This window comes from Trachemys scripta, chromosome 1 (genome assembly GCF_013100865.1).
Source record: "Trachemys scripta elegans isolate TJP31775 chromosome 1, CAS_Tse_1.0, whole genome shotgun sequence".
In the NCBI taxonomy this organism is placed as follows: domain Eukaryota; kingdom Metazoa; phylum Chordata; order Testudines; family Emydidae; genus Trachemys; species Trachemys scripta.
The window spans coordinates 109011207-109023906 of record NC_048298.1 but is presented as its reverse complement, the minus strand read 5'-3'; positions in this window follow the sequence as shown (position 1 = coordinate 109023906).

Below are 12700 nucleotides of genomic sequence, written 5' to 3'. Positions count from 1 at the left end.
AAAAAACTATTTCTCCCCACCTCTCCAAAACAAGTGCACCACTTACAGCAGCCTCTGGCCATATACTGAGTGACCTTGGGGGACAAATGATTGTCTGTGAATCTTAAGGGCCTAACCTTTTTGGTAGAATGTTCTATTTTGCAGCATGCTTGTGTGTATTTGGCTGGGGAGGGGAGAGGAAAGCAGACGAGAAGTCCTTTAATGGCTGTACCTCAGTGTTGGAGTGAAGTGAAATCCCTTTGCCTTCTGTTTAAAGCAATGTTTCTCGATGGTGCTAGTCCCTGAGATCTCCCTGACACAGATTAGGAAGGCAGCAAGCCTGTCCCAGATCTCAAAAAGGTTGAGAAACACTGGTCTATAGGAATTAGCTGCAGGTGAGGCACAGATTAACCATTTAACAGCTGGGAGTGAGTAACAAGAAATGTTAATATCCTTGGGACTCTGGCCTCAGTATCATTGCCAGTGCTTCTTGTACTCACAGTGCTCTGTGTATCATGTACTCCCAACTGCGTAAGTGAGTACACCCTCAACCCCCATGGATTGTCACACTTCAACTCCTTCTGTTTTGGAGTGAATTTGCCTCTTTATGGGTGGTTTGACCAGCAGTAGATATGGGACTTCAATAATTGATACAGAAGTGCTTTTTACAGAGTACCGTCCAAGCATTGAGCGATGCTTCTTGCCCTGAACAGCTAACATTCTAAGGGGCTCATCCGGCCAGCTGCAGAGCATCTGCATCTTCCTTCCATTGACGTCAGTGGACTTCGGACAAGGCTCAAAGGGAGCAATAAGGCAAGAAGTAGGAAAAGAGAAAAAGGGGACAGGAAAAGGGGCAAAACTACTGAGGACCTTGTATGTGAGGAGGAGCTTGAATTTCATCCAGTAGAAATGGGGGTTGGGTGACCGACAGAGAGAGTGAAATCTCTGGAGAAGGAGATTGGTGCCACTGGTGGGGTCGACTAGACTGTGTGAGCAGAGACTCAGGGAGTCCCTCCTTCTATCCCAATGCTGGAGTTTATCCTTTTCTTCCCTAGTCCAGCGATAGCTTTTTCAGACTCTACCGCAGGGGTGGGCAAACTTTTTGGCCCAAGGGCCACATTGGGGTTGTGCAACTGTATGGAGGGCCGGGTTGGGGAGGCACAGCCTTCCCTAACAGCCTGGCCTTTCGCCCCCATCCACCCCTTCCACTTCCCGCCCCCTGACTGCCCCCCTCAGAACTCCCAACCCATCCAACCCCCCTGCTCCTTGTCCCCTGACTGCCCCCTCCTGGGACCCCTGCCCCCTATCCAACCCGCCTGTTCCCTGTCCCCTGACTGCCCTCCCAACCTCTATCCACATCCCTGCCCCCTGACAGGTCCCCCAGGACTCCCACTCCCAACCCTCCCTGTTTCCCATCCCCTGACCGCCTCCCCAGAACCTCTGCCCCCCAGGACTACCTGCTCCCTTACCCAACCCCCCGCTCCCTTACCAGCAGCAGGAACTCGCAGCCGTGACACCCGGCCAGAGCCAACTGCACTCCCCACGCTGCCCAGCGGAAGTGGTAGGTCAGAGCATGGCCCGCGCAGCGGCCTGGGAGGAGGGACAACGGGGGAGGGGCAGAGGACTAGGTTCCCTGGCCAAGAGCTCAGGGACAGGGCAGGACGGTCCCGTGGGCCAGATGTGGTCTGCGGGCCGTAGTTTGCCCACATCTGCTCTACAGTATGTTCTGTAATAGTGTACTTACATCTATTTTAGATGTGAATTTTGGTTTTAATATTAAAGCTAATCTGATTCCAGAGCTACTCCTTTGAACCAGTGTATTTGTCTAAGCTAAGGGAAGTTGTTTGGGGAAATAAAAATTTTAATACAGCGAGTGTTTTATGAATGTTTGCAGTGGCAGCCAGGGCTAGTTTAGCAGCTTCTGTCTTAGGGGTTGCTGTGGGTTTTTTTAAAGAGACATCTCTTTTTTTTGTATTTTGTTCTGTTTGTCCAAAAAACTTCTGAGCATGACCTGACGCATTTGGCCTGAACAATACATCCTTGTAGCAATTTTCAATCAATGGGCCACATTCATGGCTGGTGTAAACCCCACCGAAGTCACCGGAGCTACTTCAGGAATAAATTTGGCCTATGATGCTTCTAACTTTCCTGCCAATTTTCCTTTTTTGGCAGGGAGGGGAATTTCATTGGTGTAATAGTCTTTGTTTCTGTCCGTTTTTTGTATGCTATGAAAAAATTTTTCTAGCAGGGATACTGTAGTGGACGTGCCGGCCCTGTAGTGCGTTGTCGTCCCCCCCCCCCCCCCCCGCTGGCAGAATGTGGCACTGCAGATGCTTCCAGCTTCAGTTTCCTTCGCTGAGGTGGGTCGTCTTAGCTCTTCACGCACCAGTCTGAGCTGGAGATGCAGCTTACTCCTCCAGCTAAGTCACACACAATACCTAACCCTTTCCAGGGTAACAAGTTCAAAAAAGCCCTTTGAGGGCTTCTTTTTAGCCCACCCTCTGGGCCCTATTCCTAGCCCTGTTCTGGATTACCGTGGTGAGTCTTTCAGGACCTGGAGTACAGCAATTGATCTGCCCCAGGCTGGCTCCCTTGACATACCCAGTCTCCTACCGAATCTGGGTTAGAGCCTTCCACAGGTGCCTCCCCCGCTCCCTGTGGTTCCAGCTTCAGACTGCTCTCACTGTCCTTTTATAAGGCCCAGGTATCCATTAATCTATCATCTGACCCTCCTTAATCCTGCCCTGTCAGGCTGGGCAGCAGCTAATTAATTACGGTACAGGTGTGACTGACACCATCTCTCCTTATAGGGGCCAGTCAGCCTTTGACATTTGTTAACACACACCCCTGCTTGACCTTTCAGTTGGAACACTTGGAAGTGCCTGTTCCTGACTCAGGTACATTAATAATGGCCATCTTCACCGACTATTGCAGACACAGAACAAATCTAGGATCACGTAAAGGCAATCTTGCAAAATGGCAATTGAAAAGCACCAGCCCAAGTGTAATACTTTGCCCACCAAGATGCCTAGGATCATGGAATACATTGACAGACTGATACTATCCTGGACAAATCCTATGGAATTAAGAGAAGCTTTACTGAATTAAGTTTAATACCTTTGGACTCCATTGTACTAAACATGCAAGTCTTCGAGTAATGTCCCTATGGGTGCTCCATTGTAGGCGTGGCGGAGCCCTGCACTTCTGATTGGAGATCTTTGCTAGCAGTGTCTGTCCAGACACCAGCCCATACATCTCGAAGGACCATTGTTACTGCTCGAGCCCTGCAAATCTGTGGCTATCCGCTTTATAGCCATGGATATCTGCATCTGTTGACCCTTTTCAGATTGGATGGGTATACAAATTTTGTATCCACGCAGGGCTCTAGTTACTGCACAAGGTTACTTTTTGTTTGTGTTTGTGTCCCCATCCCCGAGGTGCATCTATATTAGTTCAAACTGGATTCTTCAGGGACCAACAAACAAAAAAAGGATTTTTGGATAAATAGCTTGAGTTTAAACAGGCTTAAGGCCTTCTTCTTTATCCAGCAAATGAGCAGGATCCCTGGCCCACAGAAGGCCCTAATTGAGAGTGGAATTGGAAGGCCTGGGCTTACTGAAGCCCCATAAGACTAGGTGTTTGTTCTGAGCTGAAACTATGATGAACTGAAACCACAATAAAACCCCTTAGGTGGGCTGTTGAAGGACTGCTCCTCCCAGGCCCATGTTTGGGTTGGGGTGATCACTGGTGTGCTTATTACTCATGCAGTGTATGTTCCTTTATTGTTTGCAATGTTTTCTCTCTGGTGCTTTTACCTTAAGGATGAAATAGGCTTGCATAGGAAGTGCTGGGTGGTACCTCATAATGATGGGCAATTACTCTGTTAGGCTTGGAAGAGAAAGTAAGCAGGCCTGCATAGGCAGAGTCTCTTGCTGGGACAGAATCATAGAATATCAGGGTTGGAAGGGACCTCAGGAGGTCATCTAGTCCAACCCCCTGCTCAAAGCAGGACCAATTCCCAACTAAATCATCCCAGCCAGGGCTTTGTCAAGTCTGAACTTAAAAACCTCTAAGGAAGGAGATTCCACCACCTCCCTAGGTAACGCATTCCAGTGCTTCACCACCCTCCTAGTAAAAAAAGTTTTTTCTAATATCCAACCTAAACCTCCCCCACTGCAACTTGAGACCATTACTCCTTGTTCTGTCATCAGGTACCACTGAGAACAGTCTAGATCCATCCTCTTTGGAACCCCCTTTCAGGTAGTTGAAAGCAGCTATCAAATCCCCCCTCATTCTTCTCTTCTGCAGACTAAACAATCCCAGTTCCCTCAGCCTCTCCTCATAAGTCATGTGCTCCAGCCCCCTAATCATTTTTGTTGCCCTCCGCTGGACTCTTTCCAATTTTTCCACATCCTTCTTGTAGTGTGGGGCCCAAAACTGGACACAGTACTCCAGATGAGGCCTCACCAATGTCGAATAGCGGGGAATGATCATGTCCCTAGTCTGTAACAGTGCATGGGATTCTTCCGTCCTAAGTGCAGGACTCTGCACTTGTCCTTGTTGAACCTCATCAGATTTCTTTTGGCCCAATCCTCTAATTTGTCTAGGTCCCTCTGTATCCTATCCCTACCCTCCAGTGTATCTACCACGCCTCCCAGTTTAGTGTCATCTGCAAACTTGCTGAGGGTGCCATGCCCTCCTCCAGATCATTAATGAAGATATTGAACAAAACCGGCCCCAGGACCGACCCCTGGGGCACTCCACTTGAAACCGGCTGCCAACTAGACATGGAGCCGTTGATCACTACCCGTTGAGCCCAACGATCTAGCCAGCTTTCTATCCACCTTATAGTCCATTCATCCAGCCCATGCTTCTTTAACTTGCTGGCAAGAATACTGTGGGAGACGGTATCAAAAGCTTTGCTAAAGTCAAGGAATAACTCATCCACTGCTTTCCCCTCATCCACAGACCCAGTTATCTCCTCATAGAAGGCAATTAGGTTAGTCAGGCATGACTTGCCCTTGGTGAATCCATGCTGACTGTTCCTGATCACTTTCCTCTCCTGTAAGTGCTTCATAATTGATTCCTTGAGGACCTGCTCCATGATTTTTCCAGGGACTGAGGTGAGGCTGACTGGTCTGTAGTTCCCCGGATCCTCCTCCTTCCCTTTTTTAAAGATGGGCACTACATTAGCCTTTTTCCAGTTATCCGGGACCTCCCCAGATCCCCATGAGTTTTCAAAGATAATGGCCAATGGCTCTGCAATCACATCTGCCAACTCCTTTAGCACCCTCGGATGCAGCGCATCTGGACCCATGGACTTGTGTTTGTCCAGTTTTTCTAAATAGTCCTGAACCACTTCTTTCTCCACAGAGGGCTGGTCACCTTCTCCCCATACTGTGCTGCCCAGTGCAGCAGTCTGGGAGCTGACCTTGTTCATGAAGACAGAGGCAAAAAAATCATTGAGTACATTAGCTTTTTCCACATCCTCTGTTACTAGGTTGCCTCCCTCATTCAGTAAGGGGCCCACACTTTCCTTGACTTTCTTCTTGTTGCTAACATACCTGAAGAAACCCTTCTTGTTACTCTTAACATCTCTTGCTAGCTGCAACTCCAAGTGTGATTTGGCCTTCCTGATTTCACTCCTGCTTGCCTGAGCAATATTTTTATACTCCTCCCTGGTCATTTGTCCAATCTTGTACTTCTTGTAAGCTTCTTTTTTGCGTTTAAGGTCAGCAAGGATTTCACTGGTAAGCCAAGCTGGTCGCCTGCCATATTTACTATTTTCTACACGTTGGGATGGTTTTTTTTCCCTGCAACCTCAATAAGGATTCTTTAAAATACAGTCCGCTTTCCTGGACTCCTTTCTCCCTCATGTTGTTCTCCCAGGGGATCCTGCCCATCAGTTCCCTGAGGGAGTCAAAGTCTGCTTTTCTGAAGTCCAGGGTCCGTATTCTGCTGCTCTCCTTTCTTCCTTGTGTCAGGATCCTGAACTCGACCATCTCATGGTCACTGCCTCCCAGGTTCTCATCCACTTTTGTTTCCCCTAATAATTCTTCATGGTTGTGAGCAGCAGGTCTAGAAGAGCTCTGCCCCTAGTTGGTTCCTCCAGCACTTGCACCAGGAAATTGTCCCCTACACTTTCCAAAAACTTCCTGGATTGTCTGTGCACCGCTGTATTGCTCTCCCAGCAGATATCAGGGTGATTAAAGTCTCCCATGAGAACCAGGGCCTGCGATCTAGTAACTTCTGCTAGTTGCCGGAAGAAAGCCTCGTCCACCTCATCCCCCTGGTCTGGTGGTTTATAGCAGCCTCCCACCATGACATTACCCTTGTTGCTCACGCTTCTAAACTTAAGCCAGAGACACTCAGGTTTTTCTGCAGTTTCATACCGGAGCTCTGAGCAGTCCTACTCCTCTCTTAGGGTAGGTCTATACTTACCTCCAGGTCCGGCGGTAAGCAATTGATCGTCTGGGATCGCTTTATCGCATTTTGTCTAGGATCGATCCTGGAAGTGCTCGCCGTTGATGCCGATGATGGTCAGGGTGCCTGAAGCCTAGAGTGGGTGCCCTTGGTGGACCATAGAGGGGGGAATACAAGTGCAGTTGCTCTGACCTGCGACACTGCTTGCCTGACACAAACATGGACTAGCCCCTGTTGAGAAGGTGAGTGGAATTACGCAAGACTAACACTAAGCAACCTAGTCCTTCTCCCAGCGAAGCCAGGGGCAAAACTCTGCTTGACTTCAACAGAAGTAGGATTGGGCTCCCAATATGTGGAAACCTTCAGCTTGTAATAGTCAAGGAGCAGTTTGGGTCTGTTTCATCTGTTCAAAACTCTCCCATTCATTCCACCAAAAGTGACTGTTCTCTTCAGCATCCATGCACAAAGCCCATGGGTCCTCTGGCAGCTGGCTGAGATTGAGCAAAAGAAGTATTGCTTCAGAATGTTGGGCAATCCTGAGTGTTGATTGGCTGAGGTGGTCACATGCTTTTAAGCATAAATTTGGCATCTTCTATCTGGCCTCCATATTGAATGCTTAGCCTAACCATGAGGTTCATCTTTTTCCCCCTGGTAGTAGTGATCTAGGTTAGGCTGTGGAAGCTGGTGGAAGTTCTACTAGAAGTCACTACTGAAGCAACTAAATGACAGAAAACTGGATGCCTCAGAAGACTGACAATGGGATGCAGAGCCTTGCAGTTTTAGCTGAATGATTCAAATCAGCCTGTGTCAGTGGTTCCCAGACTTTAACAACCCGTGAACCCCTTACATGAACATATCAAATCTCGTGCACCCCCCTCCTAAAAATGAATATTTCTGGGGATTTTCTCCCTTGAGCATAAATTATAGTGATCCTGGAAATATATATATATTTTTATGACAAGTTTATTACACACTATTTATCATTACATTATTCATTTTATTACATTATGAAAATGGCAATACTCTTCTAAGATTTCACTTTTGTAGCTCATCTCACTTCGATTAAGCCTCCTACATGTTTCATCAAGGAGTACCAGACATGAAACAGCATGAAGATATTTAAGAAGCCAACTCAAATAAAGAGTTCCTCCTACAAGCATTCGGGTTTTGAGCAGTCCAGGCAAACCATGCACGACTACAACAAAGCTTAAAGTTGTTCTGCCAGAAAGTCATGGATACGGGGCTCGGACTGCTGGCACCCAGGATCCCTAGGGATGGCTTTGTCCGCCATTACAGATTTTTTTTCTGAGAACCCCTTGATACATTTTGCAAACCCCCAAGGGTTCATGAACCTCAGTTTGGGAATCACTGGCTTATGTCAACAGTGACTGCAAGTTGTTAATAGCAGAAGCCTGTTCAACGGCCTTTATTAAATTAGTCTTGTCCTAGTAGACAAGAATCTAAAAACATCATCACTGTTGACAGTAAGCAACCTCTTGCGGGACTGGCAAGAAAAAGCATGACCGTGAAGCCTGAACTTGTCTCCCATCCCTAGAAGCAGGCCTCCTGTATCTGGGTTGAGGCACATTGGCAAGGCTGTGGAGGAAACTTCCAGCAAGGGCAGCGGTAGTGCATCTGTTATGTAGATAAAGAGAGGAATTTAGTGTTATGCCCCTACCTTTCACAAGCAATAAATTCACTCTAATGTAATAAAACAAAGACTGGTAAGAGAAAAAAAAAAATTCCCGCTAGTTAAATAGAATGGATAAAATGAGAGAGCTGGCCTTTTTACTTTCATTTTTTGCCTTGGCCTAGGATCAATGCTAAAACACCCGCCAGGGCTGTTATGACCCTGTTTAACTAAGTAATAACAGTTTAACTAGGTAACAAATTGCTACATGTATGTACTGTCTGCAGTGGTTCCCAAACTTTAACAACCTGTCAACCCCTTTCACTAAAATGTCAAGTCTCGCGAACCCCCTCCTAAAAATGAATATTTCTAGGGATTGTCTCTTTTACCTGAGTATAAATTATAAAAGCAGTGATCTTGGAAATATAAAATTTGTTTTTAATGACATGCTTATTACACACTATTATTAATTATTTATCATTACAGTATTTTTATTACATTATGAAAACGGCAACACTCTTCCAAGATCTCACTTTTGTAGCTTGTATCACTTTGGATAAACCTGTTATAAGAAAAGGCTCCTATGGTTCATCAAGGAGTATCAGATATGAAACATCATGAAGATATTTAAGAAGCCAACACAAAGAGTTCCTCCTACACAAGCATTCGGGTCTTGAGCAGTCCAGGCAAACAACGCACGACTACAACAAAGCTTTAACTTGTTCTTCATAATAATTTTAAAAACAATACTAGCTGCCTATTTAATTTTAAAAACAGCAAAAAATATCCATCTCCCTTTCCAATTCTTATAAGGAGTCTTGAAGTTTAAATCTTCTCAGTATGATAGATAGGCTTGCTTTGATCTACTTAGCTCTTGGAAGTCCAGGGGCTCCAGGCTGCTGCCCCGTGCTGCCAGGGGTCCCTAGGGACAGCTCTGTCCGCCATTAGGGAATTTTTTCTTGCACATCCCCTGTAACATTTCACGAACCCCAGTTTGGGAACCACTGGTCTATAGCAAAATGACTGTACCCATGAATTTACAGTACAGAATGAGCACTTTATGACATATTTTCAGTGTTTGAAATAAATAAATTGAAATGTCTCTGTATTTTATTACTGGCCTGGTGAAACTGTTCTACCTAAGGCTAGAGATGTCCATCCTGCACATTTGAATTGATCAGATAACTGCAGTGTCAAATGTGCATCACAGAATCACTGTTCAGTGTTCCCATCCCACGCTTGCTGCATTTTAAATGTGGCTTAATGTGATTCCTCTAATTCAAACTCTCAGAATTCAATGTAGCCTCTTCCATTTTCCCCTCAAGCTCCCAATTTCTGACAGGGCTTGAGAGACATAATTAGGATTTTAGCACCTGGTCTTTACTTTTGACATGTTTTGTCTAATTTCCCAGAAGTAAAACAGCTAGTTTGTTTCCTCTTGAATTTTGCCAAAAACAATTGCCCCTTGCCAAAGCCAGGCCCTCCCACTAAAGAGGGATGGGGGAGAGGGGAAGGGCTTGTGGGGCCCTCTGCTTCCTACTTCCCAAATCATTGTGAAGCCTGAACACGGTAATTTTGAGGCAGTTGCAGTATCTCTTTTATTAAAACCTGCTTGCAGCTGTTGGCTTCAGTTGGGTTTGGTATCAGTTTTAATCGGACACCCTAGCCATTATTTTTAAAGTTGCTGAAAATGGAGGAGATAGGCATGGAGGTTATTTAAAATTTAGTCTATGTGCTTCATTGCTACTGTTGCTTGCTTTTAACTGTTACCACCTCCATGTGCTGCACCAGGCATTTTGTGATATACTGGATCACCAGGGAAACAGCTCATTGTATTTCATCCTGCAGTGCTCAAGGATTTGCCCACAGATGTATTTTGCTTTTTGAGATTGAGAATGCCATTTCTATTTTTCCCACATATAAGCAGGGGATTTGGCCCACCGTAGTAGGGGAATTTCTCGATGTACGCCAGTACCTCGGCTGAACTGAGTAACAAAAGGATCTGAGTCCTTGGCCAACAGCCTCTTGCACAAGGGTTTTCACTAGGTCTCTTATTAGTACCACCTTTTTAGTCTTCCTGTTTACTTACCCCCAGAATGGTAATTGGAGTGTTCCTCATAGTAGCCAGGTATATGGGACAGATAATGCTCTGATCAATAGCAGACCACAAGTCCCAAAAGCTTTGGGAAACAAAACTCCAATCAAAAGGCAAAAATGATCTATGCACTGGAGGCAATACCTTCAGGGTAGCTAAATGAATATAGCCAACACATGGTACCCATAGCACAGCCAAGTGCATTGCTGAGAACATCCAGATGCCTTTGGTGCAGCCATCAAGACAACACAATTACCTCAAGCAACACTAGTGGTATATGGAGCAACCCATCCATAAACTATTGCATAGTGGGTGAGGACTGGTGCCCCGAGATTTTCAGAGTGCCAGCTGAATTCACAACCCATGCAACTGGTAGAACTAATACACAGGTCTCACTGTTCAAAGTATAATAGCTAGCAACATTAAAAGCAATAGAGAAAGATTTATTGGGTCAAAAGCTCTTGCTTTTCAATAGGACCCTGTAGACTTCTGAAGAATCATCATCAAGCCTGTCAGCGAAACAAGTGTCAGGGTGTCAACCTGAGAAAATTCATGCTCAGGTGGGTAAACTTACCCTAATCTGAAGGCAAAGATCCAATATATTAGACAGCGGTGCTAACATTATACCTAGGTTGTCTGAAAAACAATGCTGCCAAGAATAGTTATGGTTAGTGACAAAACCTTGGCTCCATCCCATCTGATCTGCAGAGCTCCTGAACCAACAGGATCGGAGGGAATATTCAGAGGTTCTCCTGATTCCAGTCAAAGTACGACACTGTGTCATGTTTGCTCTCAGAACTGGAGACAATTGTGAGACTCAGGTGAGACTTTCGCCCCTTACAGCACACATAATGCCCAACTGAGAGCTAACTAAGACATTTGTGTCAGTGTACAAAATTGTTCAAAGAATCTGCCTGGACATAGTTTATTCTACAGAGTCCACAAACCTTGAAAAGGCTAGCGAACAAAGTGACCATCTAAGTCCACTATCTGGAAATAATACTTTTGATTTAAGGGAGGTGAGAAGGGGGTTGGACTAGATGACCTCCTGAGGTCCCTTCCAACCCCGATATTCTATGATTTTATGAATTCCATGATAAGCATGTGTTACTTTTGCCTTTTACATCTTGAATGACCAGAACCATAAGTATCTCAGGTATAAGTACTATCAAGAATTGGTGGTATCTTTTATAATCAGTCATATGGTGGCCACAGACACAACCTGGATAAAAGGTATTACCCAGTTACACTATTATGGCATCTGTTTATGGACCAAAGTTCAGCTACAACATGAATACAGATACCTGCATGACTATGCTGACATTTGAGGTACAAGAGATCAGGATACCAGGGTTTGCTCCCTTTTTAAAATTGCTGCTAATAGATGGATACTCGTAAGTGGTTGGCCTGATATAACAGAGTTTGTCTCATTAAAATAAGTGATTGATATACTGCCAATGTCATCTTATAGGCAGCAATTTTTCACCTGCTGCATGGCTGAGGAAAAGCACTACTCACCAGTAATCCCAAGCAACTGGTGTCCTTTATCTCAGTTGAGGATCCCAAACATCTAGGGACTAAAAACCACTTTTACTGATGCTGGACACTTCAGGCAAGTGGTATACTGGTCACTAATGCCAAAATCTTGACTCAGTGTCCCCAGAACTATCTCAGTATGCCGTATATAACGGGCAGACCACTTCATCAAGTGGTTCACCAGAGATCATGGTGAACCTCAGCTTGGATGGATCTGGGGACCTTAGTGACACTCATGTTGTGCACCCAATGACTTCTGATTCACTAGAGTCAATGATGTCAGAACCTTGGCACTAGCTTGCATAGAGCTGGCTACTTTGCTGCCATGTCTTTGGTACAGGCACCTTGGCACCAAGCGATGATGGCCCAGAGGAATCTGGGGACCCTGGAGCTGTGTTGACTGTGCCAGAATCTGAGTGCTAGGCTCAGTCAGCTGGATAAAATCCAGGGACCAGGCCACTGCTTAAGCCAAGGACACAGCCGCTTAAGCTAGCAGAACTCTAAAGCCTATGCTGGACTTACACATTGCCAGACTTAGTCGAATGGGCCTGGGGAGACTCCCTCAACCATAAGGGTTTGTGAGGTGGTCCTCTTGCATCTGTGGGTTCAGATGATACTCATGCTGGCTGGGTAACATTTCCTCTTTGTCTAGATAAAGAAATTTGTAGTACTGTATTTGCCAAGCTAACTAACTAGACCAAAAATAGTCCTAAGAGGGCAGAAGAAAAGAAAGAAAGAAAACTGATGAGGAAGAGTGTCAGCTCACTGCACCTTCAGCGGTTACAAAGAAACTGAGCAGTGGTTGGGGACACTCCCCCTGCCACCCTTTACCACCCTGGGTAGCCTTGTGGAGGGGTGAGGGGCCCAATGACCACTGCAGGCCAGAAGATTCCACAGTAGGAGGCGTCAATCCCCATAAGTGTGACTATGCAGTGGCTACACAAAGAAAAAACATACATATTAGCGCAAAACAGAGCATGGAGGGAGGGGCAGAATGTGGTGTGCATGACCTGCTCACTTTCTGGGCAGAAAAACTG